The sequence below is a fragment of the Cricetulus griseus genome, chromosome 2 (assembly GCF_003668045.3).
Source record: "Cricetulus griseus strain 17A/GY chromosome 2, alternate assembly CriGri-PICRH-1.0, whole genome shotgun sequence".
Classification (NCBI taxonomy): Eukaryota; Metazoa; Chordata; class Mammalia; order Rodentia; family Cricetidae; genus Cricetulus; species Cricetulus griseus.
Genome location: NC_048595.1, coordinates 135,566,705 through 135,581,320, shown reverse-complemented (window position 1 = coordinate 135,581,320; position 14,616 = coordinate 135,566,705).

The window sequence follows — 14,616 nt, the reverse complement described above, 5'->3', positions numbered from 1 at the left end:
TCAGTGCCACATGGAACCTTCTCAAAAATTGACCACATACTTAGCAGCAAAGCAAACCTCCACAGGTACAAAAGTATTGAAATAACCCCCTGTATCTTATCAGACCACCATGCATTAAAGCTAGAATTCAACAGCAATACGAATTGCAGAAAACCTACATTTGCATGGAAAATGAATAACTCCCAATTGCACCATTCCTGGGTTGAGGGAGAAATAAAAAAAATTAAAGACTTCCTAGAATTTAATGAGAATGTAGACACAACATACCCAAACTTATGGGACACCCTGAAAGCAGTGCTAAGAGGGAAGTTGATAGCACTAAGTGCCCACATAAAGAAACTGGAGGAAAGTCACATTAGACAATTGACAGAACAACAGAAAGCTTTAGAGCAAGAAAAAGCAAACACACCAAGGAGGAGTAGACGCCAGGAAATAATCAACCTGAGAGCCGAAATCAACAAAGTAGAAACTAGGAAAACAGTACAAAGAATCAATGAAACAAAGAGTTGGTTCTTTGAGAAGATCAATAAGATAGACAAACCTCTAGCCAAACTAACCAAAAGGCAGAGAGAGAGCATGCTAATTAACAAAATCAGAAATGAAAAGGGAGATATAACAACGGACACTGAGGAAATCCAGAGAATCTTTAGGTCATACTTTGAAAACCTGTATTCCACAAAATTGGAAAATCTAAAGGAAATGGACAACTTTCTGGATAAATATCACTTACCAAAATTAAATCAAGATCAGATAAACAGTTTAAATCGAACTATAACCCCTAATGAGATAGAAGCAGTAATCAAAAGCCTCCCAACCAAAAAAAGCCCAGGGCCAGATGGCTTCACTGCAGAATTCTACCAGAAATTCAAACAAGAGCTAATTCCAGTACTCCTCAAACTGTTCCACACAATAGAAGCAGATGGGATATTACCAAACTCTTTCTACGAGGCTACAATCACTTTGATACCCAAGCCACACAAAGATATGACTAAGAAAGAGAACTACAGACCGATATCCCTCATGAACATCGATGCTAAAATACTCAATAAAATATTGGCCAACCGAATCCAAGAACATATCAGAAAAATCATCCACCATGATCAAGTAGGCTTCATCCCAGGGATGCAAGGATGGTTCAACATACGAAAATCCATCAATGTAATCCACTATATAAACAAACTGAAAAAGAAAAACCACATGATCATCTCACTAGATGCTGAAAAAGCCTTTGACAAAATCCAACATCCCTTCATGATAAAGATCTTGGAGAGAACAGGAATAACAGGAACATATCTAAACATGATAAACGCAATATACACCAAACCAATAGCCAACATCAAACTAAATGGAGAGAAACTCAAAGCGTTTTCCTCTAAAATCAGGAACAAGACAAGGCTGTCCACTCTCTCCATATCTCTTCAATATTGTACTTGAAGTTCTGGCTAGAGCAATAAGACAAGAAAAGGGGATCAAAGGGATACAAATTGGAAAGGATGAAGTAAAACTTTCACTATTTGCAGACGACATGATAGTCTACATTAGTGACCCGAAAAACTCTACCAGGGAACTCCTACGGCTGATAAACACCTTCAGCAAGGTAGCAGGATACAAAATTAACTCAAAAAAATCAGTAGCCCTACTATATACAGATGATAAATCCAATGAGAAAGAAATCAGGGAAACATCACCTTTCACAATATCCACAAGCAACATAAAATATCTTGGGGTAACACTAACCAAAAAAGTAAAAGATCTGTACAATAAGAACTTTGAGACTTTAAAGAAAGAAATTAAAGAAGATACCAGAAAATGGAAAGATCTCCCATGCTCTTGGATAGGTAGAATTAACATAGTAAAAATGGCAATCCTGACAAAAGCAATCTACAGATTCAATGCAATCCCCATCAAAATCCCAACACAGTTTTTCACAGACATTGAAAGAACAATACTCAACTTTATATGGAAAAATAAAAAGCCCACGATAGCCAAAACAAATCTTTACAATAAAGGATCTTCTGGAGGCATCACCATCCCTGACTTCAAGCTCTACTATAGAGCCATAGTTCTGAAAACAGGTTGGTATTGGCACAAAAATAGACTGATAGACCAATGGAATCGAATTTAAAACCCTGATATCGACCCACGCACCTATGGATACCTTATTTTTGACAAAGGTGGTAAATCTATATAATGGAAAAAAGATAGCTTCTTCAACAAATGGTGCTGGTACAATTGGATTCGGACATGAAGAAAATTACAGAAAGATCCATACCTGTCACCATGCACAAAACTTAAGTGCAAATGGATCAAAGATCTCAGCATAAATCTTCAGCCACACTGAAGATTCAGCCACACTGAATCTTCTAGAAGAGAAAGTGGGAACTACCCTGGAACCAATTGGCACAGGAGACCACTTCCTGAACATTACGCCAGTAGCTCAGACACTGAGGTCTGCAATTAATAAATGGGACCTCCTGAAACTGAGAAGCTTCTGCAAGGCAAAGGAAACAGTCAGTAGGATAAAACGACCACCCACAGAATGGGAAAAGATCTTCACCGATCCCACATCTGACAGAGGACTGATTTCCAAAATATATAAGGAGCTCAAGAAGCTAGCCACCAAAACACCAAACAATGAAATTAAAAAGTGGGGTGCAGAACTAAATAGGGAATTCTCAACAGAGGAATCTGAAATGGCTGAAAGACACTTAACAAAGTGCTCAAAATCATTGGCCATCAGAGAAATGCAACTCAAAACAACTCTGAGATACCATCTCACGCCTGTCAGAATGGCTAAAATAAAAAATACCAATGACAATCTATGCTGGAGAGGATGTGGAGAAAAAGGAACACTCCTCCATTGCTGGTGGGAGTGCGAACTTGTAAGACCACTCTGGAAATCAGTATGGCGTTTGCTCAGAAAAATGGGAATCAGTCTACCTCAAGATCCAGCCATTCCTCTCTTGGGTATACCCAAATAGGGCATGTACTTAAACAAGGATATATGTTCCACCATGTTCATAGCAGCATTGTTTGTAATAGCCAGAACCTGGAAGCAACCTAGATGCCCCTCTACTGAAGAATGGATTGAGAAAATGTGGCACATCTATACAGTGGAGTACTACTCAGCAGAAAAAAGCAACGGAATCTTGAAATTTGCAGGCAAATGGATGGAACTAGAGGAAACCATCCTGAGTGAGGTAACCCAGTCACAAAAAGACAAACATGGTATGTACTCACTGATATATGAATTTTAGACATAGAGCAAAGGATTACCAGCCTATAATCCTCTTCACCAAAGAAACTAGGAAACATGAAGGACTCTAAGGGATAAATGGTCCCCAGGAATGGAAGTGACATGAACTCCCGAACTAATTGGGGGCATGAGGGTGGGGAGGAAAGGAGCTGCTACAATAAGAGCAAGAGATGAGGAGAAGAAAAGAGTAAACGGAGGGGCAGAAACATTGAGTTGGGGGAAGAATAGAGGAAAGAGAGCAAGATGAAAGATACGATATCAGAGGGAGCCACTATAGGCCCGAGAAGGGATCTGGAACCAGGGAGATCTCCAGAGACCTACAAGGATGACAAGATGTGACAATCCAGGCAATGGTGGAGAGGATAACCTAAAAGCCCTTCCCCTAAAATGAGATTGATGACTTCTCTTTATGCCATCCTAGAGCCCTCATCCAGTGGCTGATGGAAACAGAGACAGACATCCACAGATATACAATGAGCCGAAATCGGGAATTTAGTTGAAGAGAGGGAGGAATGAAGAAACGAAGGGGTCTGTACCAGGTTGGAGAAACCCACAGGAACAGTTGACCTGAACAAGGGAGAGCACATCGACCCCAGATGCTGTCCAGGAGGCCCGTACAAGACTGATCCAGACCCCTGAACATGGATGTCAATAAGGAGGCCTCTGCACTCCAGGGAGCCTCTGATGGTGGATTAGTATTTTTCTCAGGTGCAATCCCATATGAAAGGTTACACTCTGGCCCTGGACACATGGGGAAGGGCCCAGGACCAGCATAGGAAGACTTGATGGACTTTGCAGAGCCCCTGTTGAGGGCCCTACCCTGCCTGGGGAGTGGTGGGTGGATGGGGTGGGGGGTGGCTGGGGGTGGGGGAGGAAGTTTGGGGGTGAGGGGAGGGAGAGGGAGAAGGGACTTGAAATAAGCTTGTTCCCTAACTAGAACTAATAAAATAAAAAAAAATAATGCTAAAAATTAAACTGAAAAGGTTTCTCCAAGAAATGAAAACATTATAGTGAATGAATTAAAATGGCAATAGATACACAGAAAAAAATCTAATGCAGACCACAGTCTCAAACCTGCAGGAATAAACTTTGTGCTATAATGTTTGCAGGATCTTTGCAAAGTGCATGAAAAAACCTTACTTTGGGCTCCATGTGGAGCTGCTTAAACAGGATATGTGCATGTGTAGACTACCCAGTCAGCATGGCACCTAGACATTTTGAATGCAGAATGATGAAGAATGAGGGAACAGGTCATTACTGTTGTGGAATATTACTTTAACTGTGTATAGGTATGTTGCATTTGTTTAAGTAGGCAAAGATGGTTTACATTTGTTTACACTACAATTGTTTAATCATATAAAGATGTTTTGTTTTACTTTGCCTTCCTAAGGCACCTGATTGTTCTAATAAAAAGTTGAATGGCCAATAGCTAGGCTGAGGAGGGATAGGCAGGGCTGACCAACAGAGAGTATAAGTAGGAGGAGGAATCTAGGCTCAAGAGAAACAAAAGAGAGAAGAGGGGGAAAACAGAGCAAGACAACTGGGGCCAGGCAGGCAGCCATCAGTCAGCCAGATAGGTTGTATGACATAAAGAATGAAAGATGTGTTAAAAACAATGTCCCAAGGCAAAAGGTAGATAAAGAGAAACAGGATAATTTAAGTTGTAAGAGCTTGTAGGACAAGCATAAGATAAGGTTGAGAATTAATGACTAGTAAGTTTCCATGTCATGGTTTGTGAGATGCTTGGTGGCCCAAAAAGAAAGTCTCCTACATATACATACATATATATATATATATATATATATATATATATATATATTCATTCCAGATAGCACTGTGAAGGTCATTTCTTTCATTTTGATGTTTCATTGTTAAAGAAAGCCTTAGATGTCATAGTCCCCTATATACACACACACATACATACATACATACATACATACACACACACACACATATACACACACTCTGAGGGGGAGGGACAGATGGCAGAGAGAAAGAGAGAGAGAAAGACAGGTAGACGGAGAAAGAGAGACAGAGACAGAGTAAGCTTTGACCAAGCTGCAAGATCTTTGATTATTGCATCTGTATGGAGCCTAATATATTCATATCCTGACTTTAGAGGAAGTTACTCACCTATATGATGTTATAGAATTTTTATGAATCACGAGACTGACACATTCTCCATTAAATATTTTATTTATCAATCACAGTGTATTAAGCCACACTATTATTCTGATATAGATTTGTTCTCATTTATGCATATTTTTGACATTCTACTTATTTTACACAATATAGTTAAAAGTTAAGTGTATTCATTTATGAGAATATTAGTGTCATATTCTGATCCTGTTCTGAATGTAGATGAGCAAATTGGAAAACAGGAGCTGTTGCTTTTCACCAAGGTAAACCCTTTCGTCTCAGCTGAAAACTGAAGAGCATATTCAGCATGAAGGCAGCACTGCCTAGGGACTTTGGCTCATTATAGAGCCAGTTTGACTCAAAGAAAAGGGGGGAAAGCCTGTCTACTGTCAGTGTAATACAATTAGGCTGATGGGGAATAGTTTAATTGTGACTGTAAAAAACACAATGGGATACCGGCACATCAAATTTCATCCTGGGTAAATCTCTCCCTGTGAAAATTTAAAAAAAAAAAAAAATGGAGCTTTCACATTTAGACCAAAATAAATTTTAGAACTGAATGTGTAAGAACATCTAGTCCTGAAAATGAAATACTTTTTATATATACAGTGATATGTTGCTTATTTTGTACTGTATAAGCATGCTGTGCTAACATTTCCTGGGGACCATGACCAAATGTGTTTACTCACTGAAAATTCAGCACTAGTGACAGATCAGAGAAGCAGCATGACTGATGGTCTACTCACAGGTGAGGTATTTATAGGAGCATGCTGGGATGGATAATTACAGGAGTGTGAGTGAGGGGGTAATCACAGAAGCATGGGTGGGAGTAGCTTATAGGAACATGGTTATTCACAGGCTTATGATCAACTTTTGTGTTGCTGAACCATTGAAGAAAAGTCTCAGTAGCACAGCCACTAACTGCTTTTATGTTCTCAGGGGAAGGGGCACCTTTAGCCCTTCCTTACTAGCAACTGTTTGTGGTAATATATTGTTTATGATCTAATAAAGCTTGCCTGGAGATCAGAATGCAAAGCTAGCCACAGCCATAGAGGTCAGGCAGTGGTGAAACACATCTTTAATCCCAGCACTCAGGAGACAGAGGCAGATAGATCTCTGTGAGTTCAAGGCCACCCAGGTCTTCATGAGAGTGAATCAATCTAAAAGTAAAACAGAGCTCTCTCCTTTAATATAAGCATTAGAGAGGTATATAAAATGGGAACGGGGGTCTCAGACCTGGCATTCAGTCTTGGGCAATTAGTCTCCAGCCATGTAAAGGACAGTATCTCCCCAGCCCTGGTAAGGGGTAAGAACTCTCTGGTAGCTTGGCTTCATTGCTTATCTGATCTTCATCTTGAGCACCAATATCTGTCTCTGGGTGTTATTATTTATACTACAATTGTTAACTGTCCATTTATCTTGGGTAGGGGCAATACTTTGAAGATTTTCCTTGGTGGATGAGAACATTGATGTGCCTTTGGGATGTTATCTAGGTTGTATGATTTGTTGAGAATACAAAGCCATGTCATGCCCAAAGGACACTGTTCCACAAAGAAACTCAAGAAATACCTTGAAGTAATCTAAATAAGTACATTTTTCTTTGAGATGACATCAGCAACTTTGATAGGAATTCAAATTAGCTAGGATCTAAGCTGTAACACCAGGAACTGTTTCCTCAGAAGTCCAGACATCTTTGTATTAGAATCGTATTTCAACAACTGGGAAGAATTTTACATTTGTTACATTAATATATTGAAGTTTTCATTTTAAAGTGATATGTTAAGGGGAAAACAGAAAAAAATAATCATTTACATAGCAAAATGTCAATTCATGCCACATCTTAGCAGTTGGCATTGAATGACTGTGTTCAGTATTCTGGTATTCCTGGTAGTTCCACAGCTAAAATGATATATAGTCTTTATGTAATAACATTTTGTGATCACTATGCACAACTTACACATACCTATTATCTTTATTATAGTCATTACCTTGAGGTTTTATTCATAATTATAAAGAAGTATGTATGGTTTAAAAATAAAATTTATTTCATGGTTAAATATCCCTGAATTGGAGGGATAAGGAAAAAGAACATAAAAATGATTCAAACTGTATAAAATTGAAATAAACAATGTTAATGTTCACTGTTTCCTGGGAAAGCTGTACCAAAGGAGACTGAGAAATGTTCTGTTCACATGTAATACAGTGAGAGTGGTTTGCTAAGGATTGCTGTTAATAATCAGAAGTATTTAATGCATTCAGCTTCAGTGGGTGGGTTCTAAGCAGTGAGATATAAACTGGTTGAAACAGCACTTTTATGGAGTCAGACAAAACTTAGACAAAACCATGATTTACTGGGGGGCTTCTGGGCCATCGTGTAATTTTCCTCACACTGGTTTTTATAGAGTCATCAATTACTAATTAATCCACATCGAGGATAATTATGTAAGGGCAGGTTATTAGTATCTCCATTTTACAGATGAAGAAACAGAGGAAGAAGCTGGGGTGTGCCACAGGGCCCAGTTAAATGATGGTACTTTTCACTCATGAGTGCTGCTCTTGGAGGACTGGGACCACAGGCCTGTGCTAATCCGCTTAATGTTACTTAACATGGCTGGAAGGGGACTGGTATGATTATCCCTGTTAGGAGTTAAGGAGAATAAACTGCTCTCACACAAATGGCCCAAGTTATTTGGCAGACTTTGGAATCAGCTTTAACTTTTTATTTGAAGAAATTCTTTCCTTTAATCAAGATATTTCACTGGTGAACACATGGAATATAAGGATTTGGAATCAAGTCAAAATATTTTCGATATCTTGTTTTATTTTTAACCAATGGGAAATTATTTCTTAGTTTTCTTTTGTTTTGTTTTTGTTTTTTTTTTCCCATGAGAGTGAATAAAACTTTATAAAGTGCCTCAAATAATGATACTTGAGGGTATTTTACCAACTAGCTTTTGTCAACTTGACACAAACCTGGACACTTGTCGAAAGAGGGAATCTCAGTTGAAGAGCCATCAAATTGGCCTGTGGGCACGTCTTAATCTCTAAGTAATTGAGGAGGTCCTAGCACACTGCAGGTTGTGCCACCCCTGGACAAGTGGTACTAAGCAGAATAAGGAGAGTAACTGAGCAAGCCAAAGAGATAAAGGCAGTAAGCAGCATTACTCCATGGTCCCACTTTAGTTCCTAACCCCAGGTTCCTGTTTGAATTTCTTCCCTGCTGTCTTTCTTTGATGAGGGACTCTAACTGTAAAACATAAAAACAAACAAACAAACAAAAATACTTTCTCCACCCTAACCACAAATAATGATATGTGTAAGAAAATTACACCAAAAGCTCATGTGTAGTCACTTGAATGTATAAAAAGTTGTGTGAGAAACATGTATGAAGTAGTTAAATGAAATGAACATAATCTTCCCATCACACTAATGTCATGTGTAAAGTTTATGAGATATTAATCAGAACATTTTAAATGTAAAATTGGATGTGGTAACTCTTAGATGTCTCTCTTTTAGCCAAAAGTGTTCACTTTTACTATTTCAAATTTGTGACTAGCCATAATTTACTGAGACTATTCTGATTACTAAGGATAGAATAAACAGGTTGTTAGAACAAGCAATTAATTTATAATCAAACCAAAGACATTAGCTTTTAATAATTCTTTAAGAATTTTATACAATGTATTTTGATCACCTTCTATCAGACTCCTCTCATATCCACGCCCTCATTTCTTCAGGCAGCTATGCAGTTTTCATCATGCTGGGCTTAGATGCTGCCAAAATAAACTTAAGTGTATGAATTTCAATAGAGCATGTTCAACCCAAAAGGTGACAAATATATTTTTTGTTTAAGTTTCTTTTTTTCTCTTTCTTTCTTTCTTTCTTTCTTTCTTTCTTTCTTTCTTTCTATCTTTCTGTCTGTCTTCTCTCTGTCTTTCCCTCTCTCTCTCTCTCTCTCTCTCTCTCTCTCTCTCTCCTTTCTGCATTATTCTCTTTTTGATATTTAGCTTTTTCCCCTTTATTGAAAATAGATTCTTTTCTCAAATAATATATTCTGATTAGAGAATAATTCCCATCTTTCAGCTCCTCCTAGTTTCTCTCCACCTACCCCCACCCCAATTTGAATCAACTCATTTTCTGACTCTCATTAGAAAGGAACAGGTGTTTAAGAGATAACATTAAAGTATAAGAAAATAATATATAATAAGAAAAAACAAAACTATACATTGAAATTGGATAAGATAAACCACCAGAAGAAAAAGAACCCAAGAGAAGGCAAAGAAACCAGACACTTACGAATTAGTTTGCATACTTAATCCCATAAAATTCACTAAGCTGGAAGGCATAATAGACAAGCAGAGGGCCTGGTGCAGAACCATGCAGGCCTGTGCTTGCTGCCTCAGTCTCTGTGAGTTCATATGAACTAGGATCATGCTGATTTGGAGGCCTTGTTCTTCTGGTGCCCTCTTATTCCCTCTTGCTCTTACACTCTGTCTCCTCTTCTGAGGCGTTCCCTGGGCTCTAAGAAGAGGGTTTTGATGAAGAGATTCCATTTATCCATTTACCGCTAAGTATTCCAAGGCCTTTGTGTAATGTCTAGCAGTTCTCTGCAGCCAGAAGAAGCTTCTCTGATGACAACTTACCAAGGCACCGATCTATTAGCATAGCAGAATATCATTAGCAGTCATTTTTTCTCTTTTTTTAAACTTTTTTTTAAATTTGAATTAGAAACAGGATTGATTTACATGACAATCCCAGTTTCCTTCTCCCTCCTGTCCTCCCCTACCACCCCACAAACTAAAATCCTACCTATCACATATCCTTTCTGCTCCCCCTGGATGGTGAGGCCTTCCATAGGGTGAAATCGTATCCTTTGGTATAGGGCCTAGGCCCACCCCTGTGTGTGTTTGCTCAGGGAGTATTGCTCTATATGGAATGGGCTCCCAAAGTCCACATCTATGCTAGAGATAAGCACTGAAATTCTACAAGAGGTCCCTTAGATTCCCAAGGTTTCCTCACAGAAACCCATGTTCCTGGGGTCTGGATCAATCCCATGCTGGTATTCCATCTATCAGTCTGGGGAGCAAGAGTTGCCTGATGTTCAGGTCAGCTGTTTCTGTGGGTTTTACCAGCCTGGTCTGGACCCCTGTGCTCTTCACTCATCCTTCTCTGCATCTGGGTTTCAGTTCAGTTAGGTGATTAGTTGTGGGTGTTTGCTTCTACTTCCACCAGCTGCTGAATGAAGGCTATAGGCGTATAAGTTAGTCATCAATCTCATTATCTGGGGAGGGTATTTAAGGTAGCCTCCCCTCTGTTGCTTAGATTGTTAGCTGGTGTCATCTTTGTAGATCTCCAGATATTTCCCTAGTGCCTGATTTCTCTGTAAACCTAAAATGTCTCCGTCTATTATGATATCTCCATTCTTGTTATCATCTATTCTTCCTCTGACTCAACCTTTCTTCTCCCTCATGTCCTGTGCATCCCTCCTCTTCTCCCCTTCTCATTCTCCTAGCTCCCTCCCCCTTCTTCCTGTGCTCCCAATTTGCTTAGCAGATCTTGACCCTTTCCCCTTCTCCAGGGGACCATGTATGTCTCTCTTAGGGTCCTCCTTGTTTATTAGCTTCTTTGGCAGTGTGGATTGTAGGCTGGTAATCATTTACTCTATGTCTAAAATCTGCATATGAGTGAGTATATACCATGTTTGTCTTTTGTCCATGGAGTTACCTCACTCAGAATGGTTTCCAACAGCTTCCTGAACATTACACCAGTAGCACAGACACTGAGGTCAACAATTAATAAATGGGACCTCCTGAAACAGAGAAGCTTCTGTAAGGCAAAGGAGACAGTCAGCAAAACAAAATGGCAGCCCACAGACTGGAAAAAATATTCACCAACCCCACATCTGATAGAAGGCTGATCTCCAAAATATACAAAGAATTCAAGAAGCTAGTCTCCAAAACACCAAACAATCCAATTAAAAAGTGGGGTACAGAACTAAACAGAAAATTCTCAATAGAGGATTCTAAAATGACTGAAAGACACATAAGAAAGTGTCCAACATCCCTAGCCATCAGGGAAATGCATATCAAAACAACACTGAGATACCATCTTATTCCTATCAGAATGGCCAAAATCAAAAACACCAATGACAGTTCATGCTGGAAAGGATGTGGAGAAAGGGGAACACTTCTCTACTGCTGGTGGGAGCCACAACTTGTACAGCCACTTTGGAAATCAGTATGGTGACTCCTCAAGAAAATGGGAATCAGTCTACCACAAGATCCAGCAATTCCAGTCTTAGGCATATAGCCAAAAGAAGCACATTCACACAACAAGAACATCTGTTCAACGATGTTCATAGCAGCACTATTTGTAATAGCCAGAAACTGGAAGCTGCCTAGATGCCCCTCAACCGAAGAATGGATAGAGAAAATGTGGTACATTTACGCAATGGAGTACTACTCGGCAGAAAATAACAATGGAATCTTGAAATTTGCATTAGCAGTCATTTTATCACTGCAGACTAAACTCAAAACCAACACTCCTTGTCCAGAAACTATCTGTTGCCATAACTTCTTAGGTAGTAGTGGGACTTGGTGTCTACTTCCATTTTTCACACTCAGATGCTATTTGGCCTGAGCTTGAAGAAGTTTTGTGTATTTTGTTTCACATATTATGAATTCACATGTTCAACTGCTTGACGATGTCTGGAAAACACCATTTTCCTGTGATAACCCACCACCTCTGGCTTTTATAGTCTTCTTGTTTCCTCTTCAGAATTTATCCCATTTATGGCTCACCATTCTATAACATTTTGTCCTGAATGTTGTCCAGTTGTGGGTCTTTGTGTTAATTACTACTGCATAAAGTACCTTATCTTGTGTGATAAAATGTACTACTCTTCAAGTATAATGATAAGTCAATAGTAGTGGGTTTAAAGCTATGCTTATTTAGCAAAGTAATAGTAAAAGTTTCTCTACCAGGGACAATAATCTGTCTATCCAGAGGCTTTTGCCTTGATATTGCTGCTAGGTATGGGCTTGAACTTATGAAGTCAGCTGGACTCTAGGGCATGTCTTCTCAGCCTTAAGGTCTTATAGACAGGTTCTAGAAGGTAACAAGCATAATGACAGTAAGTTTCAGTTTTAGGGAGTCTCTGAGACCCTCAATGACCAACTAGCCCAGAAGAAGCATTCCTGGCACCAAGGCTTTTATTTGTTATCATGTGATGTCTAATAGAGGCATTATTGTCCTATTATAAGGGAATATCATTTTAACTTTATGTAAGTATTTTACTAAGCTTCTACAGTAGTGTTTTCCATAAGACTATCTTTAACAATAACTATCTCACTAGGTATTCCCTCCTCTACCCTGCTATCATATACCCTATCCCAGTTAATCCTGCCTGTTCATCAAACCTTTTTTGAGACATTAAACCACAATGTTATGTTCTTCCTCCTTAGGATTCCCCACTCCAAGGCGCCTTACTAATTTGAGGACATGTTTGGATATTCAAAACTGGAGACATATATCTCAAGATTCAAAGCTAACATCAACAAACAAGTGAAACTTGGAACCCTTGTTTGTGTCTGAGTTACTTCACTCAGGATGATTTTTTCAAGCTTTAACTTTTGTTTTTCTTAGCTGTTGTACAAGAAATTGAATCCCCATCTCTCTCTCTGCACAAAAGTCAGCTCTAATTGATGACTGCCTTATATGCTATCCTAGCCTTCATCCAGTAGCTGATGGAACCAGAAGCAGACACCCAGAGCTAAACACAGAGCTGAACTCTGGAATATAGTTGCAGACAGGGAGGAGTGATGAGAAAAGAGGTCAAGGCCAGGCTGGAGAAATGCACAGAAACAGCTGACCTGAACAAGGGGGAGCTCATGAACCCCAGACTGATAGATGGAAAACCATAATAGGACTGTTCCAGACACCCTGAACAAGGAGATCAGTTTGGAGGTCTGGGCAATCTATAGGGCCACTGGTAGTGGGTCAGTATTTATCCCTAGTACACAAATGAACTTTGGGAGCCCACTCCACATAGAGTGATAGTCTCTCAGCCTAGACACACAGGGGAGGGTCTAGGTCCTGCTTCAAATGATATGACTACATATGAAAACAATATGGTAACTTCCTCTGAAAAAAATGTCCATCATAAAGAAGAAAAATTTCTAAGGTGAAAGAAGTAGGGCAAGCCTTGTACTGGACAATGTTCTAACAAGTGTCTGCACATGTCTAAACTCTGGGTATCAATTTTAAATATTGCAAACTGATTGTGTGTACATTGCATCTTAGTTACATTTTTTATTCTGGTTCTGTTCTTAGCACCAATTCTAACAACGTAATATCCCCTCTTAATGCACAGACTATATTCCCTCTGAGGCTTCACCAGCATTCAGGAAGGATTCGTCCAAAAAATAAAGTGGGCATAGGCTGTGTTCCCTTCTGGGGCTTCGCTGGCATTCAGGAAGGCTGCCTCCGAAAAATAAAGTGGACTTTTGTCACTACCTGTATCCTGAACACAAAGACTTTAATCTTCTTCATTTCTATGTCAAGTACAACTATTTCCACATTGTTAACTTAACATAAATGTGCCTTAGTGCCTCTTGAAGAAGTCACTCCTGCTCCACTGAGTGTGACTATTGAACTTGCCTTGACCACTTTTGGTTTGCAAATTTTCTGTATCCCTCTTTGAGCTGTGAGAGAATAAGAGCAGTTTTAGCATTGCACTGGCTGGTCAAGGTTAACTGAAAACTTGTAGGCTGGATTCTATCTGGCAATTTTCCTCCAAGGTGCTCTATTATTACACTATAGCATTTTCTGTGCCATTCTACTAGATTTTCTGCCAAATTGCAGTAACCTTGAGTTTGCCCTTTAAAACTATCTGGGCGGGCCCCATCTTGGGGTTAATATCATAGTGAAATGTTAATTTATACAATTATTGTCAAATGATAGAAGCCCTGGTATTTAGAAATAAATAAAGGACACTTTGGAAACATGGCATCTGATCTTTTTGTAAAGTACCAGCTGATGCTGTAATAAACAACACATGACAGTTTGCTAGTGTCATCATCTCTATTTCCTGTATAGGAAGGATTCTATCTACATTCTCTAAAGCACCAGCTGATTTCTTCTCTTCCTCACCCACCTATCAGTTCACTTCTATGTGTTGGAAGATAATACTGATAGAAACAATTCTGTTGCTTTATGAATTC